The sequence below is a fragment of the Ovis aries genome, chromosome 17, assembly GCF_016772045.2.
Source record: "Ovis aries strain OAR_USU_Benz2616 breed Rambouillet chromosome 17, ARS-UI_Ramb_v3.0, whole genome shotgun sequence".
NCBI lineage: Eukaryota > Metazoa > Chordata > Mammalia > Artiodactyla > Bovidae > Ovis > Ovis aries.
The window spans coordinates 51,146,244-51,161,743 of NC_056070.1; the positions used below are offsets into that span (position 1 = coordinate 51,146,244).

Below are 15,500 nucleotides of genomic sequence, written 5' to 3' on the forward strand. Positions count from 1 at the left end.
TCTTCTCTGCCTTGCCTCAGGTTGGCTGTGTCCCTTCAATAAAGCATAAGGCTCCTGGGACTTATCTGGCCATCCAGCGGTTAAGACACCACCTTCCATTGCAGGAGTACGGGTTCCATTTCTGTTTGAGGAACTAAGATCCCACATGCCACATGGGTCAGTGAAAAAGGATAAGGGTCCTATTGAGTGGTCCTCTGTGATAGCTCCTGGCTTCAGGTTCTAGTAAGGCTCTCACCTTGTCCCTTTCATATACAGTGACAACTCCCCATATTGCTATTGGGTGGTGGGTAACCACTCCCTGCCCAGACTTTTAAAAATAGTCACTTTGTTTCTCAATTTTCCATCTGAGTGTGCCCCCTCTGTTTTCTATTCAGATCATAACTGATAAAATAGCCAAACCATTATGTTCTCATTTACTATTCCCTTTAAAAACAATTCATATATTTTTATCTGAGTACTGACTTTGCCTTGCCGTCAGCAATTCTCAAAGTGTGGTGTCAGACCAGCAGCCTAGAATCACCCGGGAGTTCGTTAGAAAGGCAAATGCTTGGGCCCTACCCTAGATCTACTGAGTCAAGACACTCTGGGGGTGGGCCCAGCTACCTGTGTTTTCACAAGCCCTCCAGGGAATTTTTGACACATGTTCAAATGTGAGAACTGCTGTTCTAAGTAATAATTCCTGCGAATAGGTTTGGTGTGTGTGGTCCATGCTACAGATGCTTTCACAATATCTGTTCTTCAGTTCAGTTCAGTTCATTTCAGTCGCTCAGTCGTGTCTGACTCTTTGCAACCCTATGAACTGCAGCATGCCAATCTCCCTGTCCATCACCAACTCCCCGAGTTCAGTCAAACCCACATCCATTGAGTCGGTGATGCCATCCAGCCATTTCATCCTCTGTTGTCCCCTTCTCCTCCTGCCCCCAATCTCCCAGCATCAGAGTCTTTTCCAATGAGTCAACTCTTCACATGAGGTGGCCAAAGTACTGGAGCTTCAGCTTTAGCATCATTCCTTCCAAAGAAATCCCAGGGCTGATCTCCTTCAGAATGGACTGGTTGGATCTCCTTGCAGTCCATGGGACTCTCAAGAGTCTTCTCCAACACCACAGTTCAAAAGCATCAATTCTTCAGCTCTCAGCTTTCTTCACAGTCCAACTCTCACATCCATACATGACCACTGGAAAACCATAGCCTTGACTAAACGGACCTTTGTTGGCAAAGTAATGTCTCTGCTTTTCTTATTTCCTATTAAAACCCTAGTTGTGTTTGGGACAACACTGTATCCAGTGTAAACTCCACCTTTCCCAGCTTCCTTTGCAAGTAGGAGTTGCTCATTAACGGTGATGTTCATGACCCACACTTAGCTAAGTGAGATTTAAATTAGATGTGATTAGGTGGGACTTCTGTCAAAGTTCTTTAAAAAGTGAGGGGTCGGGGTGGGGAACAGAAGGAACTAAAACTGATCCTTCGCTCTTTGTTCTTTCCTTTCTTCCTGCCTGGAATTTAGATGCAATGCTGGAGGTAGAGCAGCCATCTTGTGACCATAAGGTGAGCATTAGGATAAAAGGCTTAGAAAGGGGCTGGAGTTTTAATGGCAAGGTGGAGCTGTCTCTTAACAAAGAGAAAGAAGTTCCTTATTTGAGTAAGCTTCTCTGATTTGGATTTTCAGTTATATGTAGCCAAATGCAATTCCTAATTAAAATGAATACATAACTAGGACAATAAAAAGTGTTCATCTTTGTGTACCACTCCAAGTAATCTTGCAGGCCATGAAACTCTGTTTGCATGAACGCCTCATCATTAAAGGCAAAGACACCACTTGAGACTGGCAAAAAGGCTGGCCTGGGAGAATGCTGGGTACAGAGAGAGCTGGGTATAGCAGATGCTTGGTTTTATGTGTTTGTTTACACCTACCTCCTTGCAAACGTGGATTTGAAAAGATTTCTGGAATCAAGTTAAACTGAAATTAAATTGGAAGAAGAATTAAGGAGGCCTGGGAGGTCTCAAACGACATTTTTGCCCATCATCATTATCATTTTCATCATCATCAGTCTCAAAATCTCTACAATACCCACTGTTTATAGGGCCACATGCCAGATAAACTAGGGACTCCAAAGGCACTGATCTGAACTTCCAAGAAGTCAGTGCGTAGGCAAGAGGAGAGGCCAAGAGGGCATCAGTGCTATGCAATTGCAAAACACTGCTTGAAAGAGGTGGCATTTGGACTGGCAGCCAGGAGCAGAAGAGACTGTCCATTGAGTGAATATCTGCGCTTCCTTCTGTGGGCCTCGCTGCGTTGTCTTCTTTTGTGGAGCGTGGGCTCTAGGCGCTTGGACCTCAGTAGTCGTGGCTCATGGGTTTAGTTGCTCCACAGCATGTGGAATCTTCCCGGACCAGGGGTCAAACCCGTGTCTCCTGCATTGGCAGGCGGATTCTAGTTGCTCCACTGTACCACCAGGGAAGTCTTGTTCTTGATTTTTGAATCATTTCTCTTATTGCTCATTCTACAGGCAGCCTGGGGCTTCCCTTATAGCTCAGTTAGTGAAGAATCTGCCTGTAGTGCAGAAGACCCAGGTTCAATCCCTGGGTTGGAAAGATCTCCTGGAGAAGGAAATGGCAACCCACTCCAGTATCCTTGCCTGGAAAATCTCATGGACACAGGAGCCTGGTGGGCTGCAAGCCATAGGATCGCAAAGAGTTGGGCACGACTGAACAACTAATACTTACTGTACCCAGGGCATGATTTCTATGCAATTTCAGGAGGGAGCAGACAGCTGGGACTGAGTTTTGATCACTTGAGGCTTCTCTCTTAACCCCCTACTCTCACTAGTGGATGCTGTCCTACCGCTTTTCTCTTCCCCCTCCTCTTTACCTCATGGGCCCACAGTAGATGTCTGAGGGCCTCCTGTCTAGGTCCTCTTCGTTTGGAAGAAAATTTCTCCCTCTCATGTCTCACTGAGGAACCACCCCGCCATTATTACCCACACATGTGGTTTGAATGAGTCAAACTCTGTCCCATCACCACAGCCATTGGCTCAGGGATGGTCATGTGTCCCAGCCATGTGATTCAGGCTAGGCCAATGAGAACTCTCCCTGGGACTTTTGTTGAAACCACTTGGGAAAAGATCTCTGTTTCCATTGAGTTGTCATGCTGGTGGGGTGTAACTGAACCTGTCTGAGAAAGAAATCAGCCTAGAGAAAAGAAGCCCCGGGAAGGAGAGACAAGTGATGACATTATTAGCACCCCTGAATCCAGCCATGCCTGAAATCCACCCTAGACTTTTCAGTTACTTGAAACTAGAAATCTAAGAGTTGGATGTATGTCTCTGGCTATGCAAATGCCCTGACCATGACTTTATCGTGGTTCCCTCTCCCCATCCCCCAGCCTGGATCATTTCTGGTTGCAGCAGACTTTGCTAAGGTTTGGAGAGCAAGGGAGAGGTCTAGCAGCACTGTGCTGTTCAGACTCCATTTTCTCTTAAGACTCCCTGCTTTTCTGTTTTCAAGTCCTTTCCTTCTCTGACTCCCCAGGAAACTCTATTATCTAAACATTCCTATACAGCCTCCTACCAAGGTCAAGCTCCAAACCTTCATCATTTTGTCCTAGGAAGGAAATGGCCATCCACACTTTCCCCATACCCCAGCCTCACAGTCACAGACAAGCGAGCTCTGGCCTTTGCCATATCCACTTTCCCTTCCTTTAGTGAGTAGGTTAACGGCACCAGACTATCTAAACTCAAGTCCCAAACCCTCTGTTCAGCGGCTGTGTAACCTTAGGCTGTGGCCTTAGGCGACTCCATAACCTGGTCTGTAGAAGGGGAATATGGATAATGAAGTTAGGGTTGCTCAGAGGATTAATTGAGTGAATTTACGGAAAACACTCTGAACCGTGCCTAGCATATAGCGATTGCTCTATAAGCATTTGTTATATTATTATTGAGAGGGGATGGTGCTGCTGCTGCTGCTGCTGCTAAGTCACTTTAGTCGTGCCCGACTCTGTGTGACCCCATAGACGGCAGCCCACCAGGCTCCCCCTTCCCTGGGATTCTCCAGACAAGAACACTGGAGTGGGTTGCCATTTCCTTCTCCAATGGATGACAGTGAAAAGTGAAAGGGAAGTAGCTCAGTCGTGTCTGACTATTCGCAACCCCATGGACTGCAGCCTACCAGGCTCCTCCGTCCATGGGATTTTCCAGGCAAGAGTACTGGAGTGGGGTGCCATCGCCTTCTCCGGGGGATAGTGCAGGAATCAAATATTTTGTACCCCCTCCCATAGGAGGCAGAAGTAGTTACCCATGTGTTTTAAAGTAATCATTCTCCTAAGCTTAGTTTTAAAGTAATCATCTCCTAAACCTGGAGGATTTTGAAAAAAAAATTTTTCTGCCCACATAGAAAGGAGGAAGCAGGGGTTAGGAAACCAGCACTGGTGGAGGGGTGGGATTGGACTTGATTTCTGGGTAGGAATGAGGAGCTATTTCTAGTTTTTTAATAGGGAGATGAGGTGTCTCGAGAGTCTGGTGTCTAGGGTGGTATGCAATGGTGCCACATTCTTGCTATATGTTAAGGGCTCCACCCACCCCACTCCAGGGCTGGGTAATAAAAGAAGCAGGCGCCCTGTGTGAGCTAAGCTGCCTACTAGCTGACATGGAGATGAAAAAAGGACCCAATCAAGCTAACAGCCCTTCCTGGCTGCCCTGCAATGATTGCACTTTGTGCTGAGCTGGGGAAAATATTGGCCAGTTAAGCTTTCACACTCTCTGGGGAGCAGCTGCAAGAGGAGGGGCGACTGCTGGGTCAGACTGGAGAGAGTTTGAGCTGCTGTGGGCTGTGGAGAGGAGAGTTTTATTCCAGGCAAGCCCAATGCCCTTCTGTGTTGAAAGCAACCTCACACTCATGTTCATGGAGACAGCAGGCAGTGCCCATTTTACAGATGGGTAAACTGGGGCTCAAAATGAGAAGCGAGCCACTCAAGTTCAGACAGCTGGAAGGTTTCAAATGTAAACAAGGTCTGTCTGACTCCAAATTCCATGTCATTTTTGTTATTCAGGTGGCCTCACAGATCTGGTAGGAACAAGATGGAGGAGGTGGTATAGGGGTGGAGAAGTCAATTTGGGAAGCAGACCAAAGAGGGCTGAATCTGGGGGCTTTGCATGTGAGCATGAGGGCAACCTAGATACAGGCAGTTGAAGGAAAAAGTGCATGTTTCTTGGTTCAGCCTCTTTCTTGGTTCTTCAGGATTTTCTGATATCCCAGATCACTTCCACAGCTGTGAAATATCCACTCACTTCTTCATTTGACATAAACCATAAACATATATTTAACTGAGCACCTAATACATAGCAGGTCCCATGTTAAACTCTACGAAATCTAGCAAAGGACAAGATAGACAAAAATCTGATGCTTCGTGGAGTATATATTCTAGTAGAGAATCCAAAAAGGTAGAGAGATCCAAAAAGGAAAATAACCAAGAAGGGACAAAGGTAAGTTAAAAGCAGAGTGTCAGGCAGTTTGGCAGAGGGGATAAGACTGAAACTCTCTGGCATGGACAGGGAGGAGCTGCTTTCTAAAAGTTGATCTCAGAAGGCTTCTTGGAGGAGGTGATGTTTAAACTGGGATCGGTGTGTTGGGAAAAAGTCAAGGACTGGGTGTCTGCAGGTTGGGACTGGATGAGCTGACCTCTGACACCCTTCTTCACCTTCACCTGAAGAGAGATTAAACAGAAATCCCTCTGAGGATGGCAACCACCACTGATGTCTTGACTGCAACTTCCTGAGAGACCCTGGACCAGAATCACCCCTAGTCACTTCCAGATTTTTGACCCACAGAAACTGAGATAATATTTAATTGTTGTTTAAAGCTGCTAAGTTTAGGGGCATTCTGTTGTGAGCAACAGATCACTAATACAAGGGCCATCTTGGATGAGGTTTTGTGTTTTGAGGGTGAGAAAAAAAAAAAAAACCTTCCTAGAAACTTGCCTGCCATTGGCCAGATTTTGCCACGTGATCACGAGCAGCCCAATCTCTGGCTAGGGGCATCAACATCTTGGACCAATCAGGACTCGGGCTCTGGGACTGAGCCTGGATGTGACTCTCCAGTACTACTGAGGATGCAGATGCTGGAACAAAAAAGGGGACTTAGAAACAATTCCTCTAGTTCTCTAAAGCCTCCCATGGTTTAACCTCCAAGATACTCTTTCCAATGACCATTTGTTGTTTAGTCGCTAAGTTGTGTCCAACTCTTTTGAGACCCCGTGGACTGTAGCCCACCAGGCTCCTCTGTCCATGGGATTTCCCAGGCAAGAATACTGGAGTGGGTAGCCATTTCCTTCTCCAGGGGATCTTACTGACCCAAGGATCAAACTCTCCTCTCCTGCATCGGCAGGTGGATTCTTTACCACGGAGCCACCTGGGAAGCCCACAGTGACCGTTTATGGAGCACCAATTGAATGTCTGCTTTTTTGCCCATACCAAGTTCTGGCTCCACAGTTTTCTCCCAGTCTGCTTTCTTTTCTCTTAGCCTTTGAACATGCCCAGCCCACTATTTGACATGCCTTTCATGCCCAACTTCCCAGTTAGTTCCCAGTGAAAATCTCACCCTTCCTTCGAGGAGGACCCCAGACTCCATTTCATCTTAGAAGCCTTCCACATGCTCCCTCCGCCCCGCCACCAGATTCATCAGATATGGGTGATTTAATCAATTACTGTCACCATCCAGAGTTGTTTCATCATTTATTGATTTGTTTATAGTCTATTTCTCCTCTCCCAGCCCTATTAGAATGAAAGGTCTTATTACTTCTTTATTGCTTAGCAGCACTGGTTCAGGGGTCTGGGCACTTGGGCTAGAATCCTGGCTCCTCCAGTTATTAGCTATGTGACCTAGGGCAAGCTGCTTAACCTTTCTGTGCCTTGTTTTCCTCACCTTCAAGATAAAGATGATAATAGTACTTCCATCAGAGGGATGTGATGAGATTTCAGTGAAGCTTGTGTATCCAAATGCTTGGCAGTGAATACGTTGTCATTAAAGGATTAATTAATTAAGCAGAGCCCTCTCCCCTCCCCAGCTGGAGGCTGACTCCATTTGCTGTGGCCTGGGGCTCAGCAAGGAGATGTCTCCTCTCTTTCTCCCTATCGCCCTGCCTCCTCCTCGCCCTCCCTCTTGCTGCAGCTGGCAGCCACCCTGGCCTTGAGCCAAAGGGTGAATTCCAAGCCCTGTGCACTGGCCAGCCCTGCCAGTGATGCTAACAGCCAGCCCCTGAGTCCCTGAGCCCCTGGCAGGAGACAGGCTTCCTTGACTGTGTGCTCCTTTCCAGACAGGGTGTTTGGCAGGAGCCTTCTTCCTCAGGCAGCTCTGCACAAAAAGCCTTCCAAGATGTCACCCAAGGGTGCACGTGCGCCCAGGCTGGGGGAGCATGAAATCAAGTCAAGCTCAACAGATATCAGGCCCCAGTTTCTCTCAGCTTCTCCCTTCCATTCATTGCTGCTCTGGGAAATTGCTCTTGTGGACAGGACTCTAGGTATTTAATAATAGTGATGGTAATAATAACTCTGCCTGTTGAGAGTTCCCCAGGTGCCAGGCTCCATGCCAAGTGGATTATTCCACTGAACTGGCACAACAACCCTGTGAGTGAGTCCTACTATCATCCCCACTTTACAGATGAGAACGCTGAGGCACTGAGGGTGAGGTACTAGCCCCGAGGGGACAGGAGGGAACAGAGGCCTGGAGTCTGATGAGTTGGAGAAACTCTTAAGGGATGGAGTGACCTCTGCTGAGATCAGGGAGACCCTGGGCTTGAGGTTTGACTGGCCTGGGTGAATCTGTTGCCTACCCACTGGGCAAATTCTTAAGGCCCAGCACCTCAGTGTCCTTGTCTGTAGAATGGAGCTGAATATGGCCTCCCTCCTAGGCTGGAAGAGTGTTGGGGGAAAATAACCGGGAGCCTATGATACACATGCAATACAGTGCATGCTCAGTAAATGGCATGTCTGCAGGAGAGTTTAATTCTATGTCAGTATCCTCTGGAAGAAGCTCCTCACTGTCCCTCACTCTTTCTAAGATCCTGGCCTTTAAAAAGTAGTTACTTTCAAGCAGGATTAAGAGAGAGACTGAAAGGGAGAAAAGAATATTAGATGTGATTTTTGGCTGCAAGTAAAGAAAACCTAGCTCAGTGATGTAAACAAACAGGGTTTAATTTTCCCATAAAAAAAGATTTCCTAAGGGTAGGGAAGTCAGTTCCAAAGCTCAGGCTATTCCAGGTCACTGTGCTTCTCTTGACCTGTCCCTCAGCTCACAAAGTGGTTGCCATGATTCCAGGCATCACATCCACTTCCAAGGCAGGAATAAAGGGCACAGGGGCATCTTCTTCCTTTGCTCTTTTTATTAGGGAAAGCAAAGCCATTCCCACAGTTATTACAGTTGGCCTCTGCCTCCATCTCATTGGCCAGAACTTTAAAGAATCCTGGGAAAGCAAATAGTCTTTCTGGACCTGGTGGTTGATACGGGGATGGAGAAAAGGGCTGGAATGGTTGATGGGTCAATCATGGTGTCTGTCACAGAGAATCCAATTATTTTAAGTATCTTTAGACCTGATACAATCACATAATGCTCCATAGAGTTAAGAGCACAAATCATCAAGGTAGGTCTGGGTTCAAATTCCAGATTGACCATTTCCTAGCTATTTGATATTGAGCAAGTTACTTAACCTCTTTGTACCCCAGATTCCTTATCTGTGAAAGGATAATCATATAAGTACCTCTCTTGTTGGGTCATTATCTGAGTTAAATGTTGATTCATGCAAAGTGCTTGGATAGTGTCCAGCCCACACAAAACTCTTAAAAAAATACAGTTATTTGGCTGCACTAAGCCTTAGTTGGGGCACACAGGATGTTTAGTTGCAGCATGTGGATTCCTGTTTGTGGCATGCAGGATCTAGTTCCCTGACCAAGGATTGAACCCTGGGAGTACAGAGTCTTAGCCTCTGGACCACCAGGGAAGTCCCACAAAGTTCTTTATAGGTGTTAACTATTATCCCTCTGTTTCTTGTTCCAGTCCGCATCAAGGCTGAAAACTGACATAGGTCACATTATCCTGGTTTTTATATAACTCATTACGGACTAACATATGCACCAAAAATATATTCAGTAGGACAATGGAGAAAAAGCCAACCCCACAAGGCAAACTGTAGTGTTCTGAGATTATCTTGTGAATTCCCTCATATAAATAAAACCAGGAGATAGAAATGCTCAGCCTTTTCCCCATCTACAAACCAGCCAATTTCCTCCTCCTCTATGGAGGGCACAGGGCTGCAGAGAATATTACTTAGAATAGAAAAGGCATTCCAGAATCCAGTGCTAATAGAATTACTCCAAAAGCATTTCTCCCCTGTTTGAAGTTACCTCCCTCCAAATGATAAACTCTCACTGCCGCTGGCTGGTCCTTCCAGTGCTGAGGAGGCCAGAGGATTCTTCAATGGAGTACATTTCAGCCCCCAGCCGGGTCCTGGTTTTCTGCGTCCTCCGGGGCAGCCTAGGTGCCAGTTTGGTCCCTGGCAAGAGGCATGTAGAAACTGGCTGAAGGCTGTTCTGGGGACGGAAATGGTCACCCTGCTGTCTCCTGACTTCCTGGGTTCCTCTTTATGAGCTTTCAAAAACAAAAGCCACAGGGAGAAGACAATGCAGCATTCACAGGTACTGGAGGAAGATGCTGGAATGTTTCGTTCATTGAAGCTGGATGAGACCCAAATCCTGGAGGCAGTTCTGCAGATTTTGACACTTGGAACAATAAGTACTCTGGTCTTCACTGGGTGAGTCACTCTTGGGAGACAGAGAACCCGTGTTATTGGCAGTTTCGTTTTGACTTTATGACAGCTTATGCCCTTCACTCTCCCTCTCTGCGGTGGTGGTGGTTTAATCGCTAAGTCTTGTCCGACTCTTGGGACCCCATGGACTGTAGCCTGCCAGGCTCCTCTGTCCATGGAATTTCTCAGGAAGAACACTGGAGTGGGTTGCCATTTCCTTCTCCAGGGGATCTTTCTGACCCAGGGATCGAACTGAAGTCTCCTGTGTCTCCTGCATTGCAGGACGATTCTTTACCTGCTGAGCCGTCAGGGAAGCCCACTCTTTAGGCTAGTCCCCTGAAAGCATCCAGTGTCTGAAGTGGAAAGAGGATTGGTTTCTCTTGATCTGCTGAGGGGAGACTCTGAGTAGGACTTTTTTTGGAGATGCAGACAAACTGTGATGTGATGAGGGTTGCTTTGTGAATTACCAGGCATTGTTGTTCAGCAAATGAGTCACCACACTTTGAAGGCTTGATCTTCTGGAGCCCTTAGACATGTAGCTGATCAGCAAAAGGGATGTTTCATCCTTATGAACCATGTTTTATCCTTCTTTGGGGCTAGGAACATTCTGGATCATGGAGCATTTACTTTCTCTACCAACATCATCTCTCAGACTTAGCCTAGAGTCTGTGGGTGACAGGAAACTCAGACCTTCTCCTGCCCAATAAGTACAGATCTTATTGATTTTCCCTTGAAGTGTTCACTGTATCACATATTTACTATAGTTCACATTCGAATAAATTATGCACTGAGAATTTAAGATGATTACAAATGGACCATTTTGAACCAAACAATATTAATAGTCCTGTGCTGTGTATTGGGAGCTTGGGATACAACAGAGACATTAAAAAAGATGAGGTGACCTCTGTGTGTCTGCCATGGATTGATGTTCCAGACATGGAAGTATTACATGAGAAAAGCAAGTCAAAGAACAACGTGGAACAGAAAAGGGGGAAAAAAGTTAAAAACCAAACCAAGAACTTTTCTGCTGAGAGGTGGTATGATGTAGAGGTCAAAGTGAGGATCAAAGCCAGACAGATCGTCTGAGTTCACTGCTGCCCCACCATTGGCTAGCTGAGTCCCTCGCTAAGCCTCACTTTCTCCATCTGTAAAATGGGAGTAAGAATATAACAACCCTAGAAGATTTGCTAGGGGCTGCATACAAGAACATGTTAAATAAAAGAATCCAGGCCTTCCCAAGGGCACCCATTACCTTTGAATGTGGTTTTCATCTTTGCCCTGGGGGTTGGAATCTGGAGAGTGATGATCTGCTTTGCACCAAACTTTAGAAATATTGGCATTTTTTTCATTGTCAGCACATGCGGATTACATGTATAATTTTTTTTAACTTTTCGTCTAATATTGGAGTATAGCCAATTAACAATGTTGTGATAGTTTCAGGTGGACAGCAAAGGGACTCAGCCATCCATATACATGTATCCATTCTCCCCCAAACTCCCCTTCCATCCAGACTGCCACATAACAGTGAGCAGAGTTCCCTTTGCTAAATAGTAGGTCCTTGTTGGTTATCCATTTGAAATACAACAATGTATACATGTTGATCCTACCATTGGCTAGCTGTGTCCCTCTCTGAACCTCACTTTCTCCATCTGTAAAATGGGGGTAAGAATATAACAGCCCTAGAGGACTAGACTCCTTAACTATCCCTTCCCACCTAAATTTCCCCCTGGTAAACATGAGTTCCTTCTCTGTGAGTCTGTTTTGTAAATAAGTTACTTTGTATCATTTCTTTTTATATTCTGCATATAAGGGATGTCATATGATATTTCTCTTGACTTACTTCACCCAGTATAACAAACTCTAGGTCCATCCATGTTGCTGCAAATGGCATTATTTCACTCTTTTTAATGGCTGAGTAATATTCCTTTGTGTGTGTACACACACACACACACACACACACACAATACATCTTCTTTATTTATTCATCTGCAGTATGTGTGTGATATCTGCACATGTCCTCATCTTAATTCAACTCGATCTGCACAGATCCTATTTCCAAATAAAGTCACCTTCACAAGCGGACATGAATTTCGTGTGTGTGGTGGGGGTGGTGGATAGGACACTATTCAACCCAGAATGGAGACTCCAGGCAATTATCCTGGGACCTGGTGTGTATAAACCTGTGCTACCCAGGCCATGAGCTGAGGGGCTCAGGGTTCAAATCCCTGCTTCATTACTCACTGGCTGTGTGACCTTTGGTACGTTACTTAACCTCTCTGGGTCCCACGTGAGGATGATAACAGCACCTACTTCTACCTCATAGGGTTGTTGAGGATTAAATGAGAGAATGCAGTGAAGATCCTGGAGTTGCCTCAATCCCAGGGCAAGCTCTGCTCCAGCGTTCACCATCCTCACAGTGTACTGTGTCTCCCCAGCTGTTGGGAGGACCTGGGAGGGATGCAGACACAGCATTAAATAACCCTCAATGGCGTGAAAGTCACTCCCTTTTTACTGCTTCTCACTGTGTTCTAGACATTTTTCATTGTCAGTACATGTAGATTACATGTGTAAATTTTTAACATGGGGTGGGTGGAAAGAAAAAGAAGGTGAGTAATGCTAATTTTAAAGGGCTATTATACAGGAAGTTTTAAAGACCTCTTGACCCAGTGAAGGGCCTTCCAGCAGTCTGTGGGCCGGGGAGCGGCCACAGGGGTGCTCAGCCTGTGGTCAGGTCTGTGGGTGGAAAAGACGAGGCGTCACTGGATGCTTATCAGCGGTGGGGGTGGTGAGCGGTGCTTTCCTCTTGGGAAGGCCCTCTTATGATACTGACAGCTTTTGTCCTTTAGCAAAGCAGGTTCCTTCCTGCCCAGTGATGGGTTGAGATTAAACGCCTGGTTGACAAACAAAAGGAACAGCTTCATCTGGAAAATTCCACTGCAGGGTGAGGCTTGTCAGGCCTTGAGTGCAGCGGCCTGGGGTTTGCCTGAGTGTTCCCTGAGAGGTGGACTGGATTCGGGTGGAAAAGGGGTTCATTCAGTCAAGTAGCAAATTTTTCCTGAGCACCCACTATGTGCTGCTACTGTTCTAGGCACTGAGGATGTGGCCAATGGATAAATAAATGCCTATGAGAATTCCACACACCAGTTGTGCATTCTATCAAGACAATAAAGTAGTCTGATGGGATAGAATATGACTGGGTATCGGCTGGGTCGGGGGAAGGGTGATGGAGGTGCAGGAGGGGGCGGTGAACATTGAGTGGCGGGGAATTCCTGTCCAAGGAAGCGCCATTTGCACAGAAATCTGAATAAAATAAGAGAGCCAGGTGGCTTCCCTGGTGGTCCAGTGGCTAAGACTTTGTACTCCCAGTGCTGGGGGCCTGGGTTCGATCCCTGAACAGGGAACTAGGACCTTGCATACCACAGGGTGTGGCCAAAAATAAAAATAAAATTAAAAAGCAGGCATTCCTGTTATTAAAAAGAGAGAGAGAGAATCAGACATGGGCATCTGGAGAAAAGCATTCTGGCCGAGGGCACAGCAAATGCAAAGGCCCTGAGGTTGAAGGGGGTTTGGCATGTTTTGGAAAGAGCTTGGAGATAAGTGTAGTTGGAACCCAAAGGTTTGGGGAGGAAATGGTAGGAATGAGGCCAGTAAAGGAATGAGGCCCAGACCATGCTGGGCCTTGTGGGTCATGCTGAGGAATGTGGATTTGGGAATTTAATTCCTCGTTCACTTACCATGTGTGGTTTTCAAATACCAGTTAGGTGCTCAGGGTACGCTTTTCAATGTTTTCAATTTATCTGTGAAGTTAAATAGACTTTTATCTGCTCACACAGTAGACGTTGGGGCAGAGCCCACTGGTTTCCCAACCGCAGTTGAGAACAGAGGAGCGGAACTGAGGACCCGCGCTGGATGGGGTGAGGTGAAGGCGGCGCTTGGTGCCAAGTTGAAAGCGGTGTGCCCTTCTTGACCACCCCTGAGAACAAAGGAACGCTTTCGCGAAACTTGCGCATGGCTGCCTCACTTGCCTCATTCTCATCCGGGAAACTGCTGAGGATTTTCAGGCCTGGTTTCTACAGACTCAGGAGGTCCCCGAAGCATCTCGGCCCATCAGCAGTTGAGGGAGTAAAGATGGTCTCCTTGAGGCCACCTTGGACCAGCGACCTCCAGGAAGCTTCCAGCAAGCTGGCTAGCTGTCCCTCCTTCGGCCCTGTCCTCCCCCTAGACGTAAGCACATGTGTCCTGTTCACCTGTGTGTCATAGGCAAGCCATGCCACCCCCGTGTCCAGTTGTGTTCCCCATAAACATGAGTTGAAGTTCTAATGCCCAGAACCTGTGAGTGTCATCTGACTTGGAAATAAAGTTTTTGCAAATGTAATCAAGTTGAGATGGGATCATTCAGGGGGACTTCCCTAGTGGCCCAGTGCTTAGGATTCCACACTCCCAATGCAGGGGGCCAGCCAGGGTTCCATCCCTGGTCAGGGAACTAGATCCCACATGTTGCAACTAAAGATCCTGCATGACGTAAGGAAGATTGAAGATCCCGTGTGCCACAACTAAGACTCAGCGCAGCCAAATAAATAAATATTTTAAAATTGACACGGGGTTGTTCAGAGTCCTGGCTTCCCTCTGCATGCCAGTGCAGGAGATGCAAGAGATGCGGGTTCGATCTGTGGGTGGGGAAGATCCCCTGGAGGAGGAAATGGCAACCCACTCTTCAGTATTCTTGCCTGGCGAATCCCATGGACAGAGGAACCTAGTGGGCTACAGTCCATGGGGTCGCAAAGAGTTGGACATGACTGAGCAGATTCAGGGTCCTAATCCAATATGATTAGTGTCCTTAAGAAGAGGAGAGATACGAGGGAGAAAGTAAACGGGAAGATGGAGGCAGAGATGGGAGGGATATAGTCACAGCCGAGGAACGCTGGGCTGCAGGAAGCTGGAAGAAGCCAGGCAGGAACCTCCACGGAGCCTTTGGAGAGGGTGCAGCCCTGCCGAGACCTTGATGTCCAACTCAGGGTCTCCAGAACAGTTATTCTAAGCCGAGAGTTTGGGGAACTCTGTTATGGCTGCCCAGGATGCCAACTGGTGGCATTTTAGCAGGTATGGGTGCTAAGATCCTAAAGGGTGGCAAGACCTGCCCACCACCTCACAGCTGGTCAAGATCACAGTCAGGACTTGAACTCAGGCTGCTTTAGTTCAATCTGGTGCAGTTCCCATACCCAGCCCCCCCCCGTCCCCCCCCAACCTGTCCCTTCACCTGTCTCCAGGGCTAAGGTGTTTTACATGTACGCAGACCCCCTGGGAATTTGGTCAAGTGTCGGTCCCGTTTCGGTTGGTCTGGGGTGAAGGATGGGAGGAGCGTCCAGGCTCTGCTCCCATGTGAGGCTGCTGCTGCTGCTGGTCTGTGGACAATGCTTTGAGTAGCAAAGACCTAGAGAATGACTTAACTGCCAGCCCAGACACCGTCCTCTGTCACTCATGGAGCATCATTTTGTTCCATAGTCATCCCTCGGAGACAATGACTCAGTCCAGCGTGGGATGGATCCCAATTAGTTTAACCAGAGGTCAAGAAACTGGTTTTCTGTAGAGTAAAATAACAATTCTTTTGGGCTCTGTGGGCCGGACTGTTTCTACTGCTACTATCTACTTTTGTAGCATCAATTCAGTTCAGCCACTCAGTCGTGGGCAACTCTTTGTGACCCCATGGACT

The 15,500-nt window shown here is 47.1% G+C and overlaps 1 long non-coding RNA gene across 3 annotated transcripts; it reads right to left on the minus strand.

Moving 5' to 3' along the window:
• Positions 1 to 5,972: 5,972 nt before the first annotated feature.
• Positions 5,973 to 15,215, minus strand: LOC132657998 (uncharacterized). Of its 3 annotated transcripts, XR_009596868.1 has the most exons (4): positions 15,048 to 15,215; positions 13,525 to 14,008; positions 9,390 to 12,238; positions 5,973 to 6,112 (listed from the first exon to the last, which is right to left on the minus strand). It is a non-coding gene; the product is annotated as an uncharacterized LOC132657998 (long non-coding RNA). The 3 variants fall into 3 exon arrangements; XR_009596866.1 differs by having other exon boundaries at positions 9,390 to 14,008; XR_009596867.1 differs by having other exon boundaries at positions 13,525 to 15,194.
• Between the last annotated feature and the right edge of the window lie 285 nt (positions 15,216 to 15,500).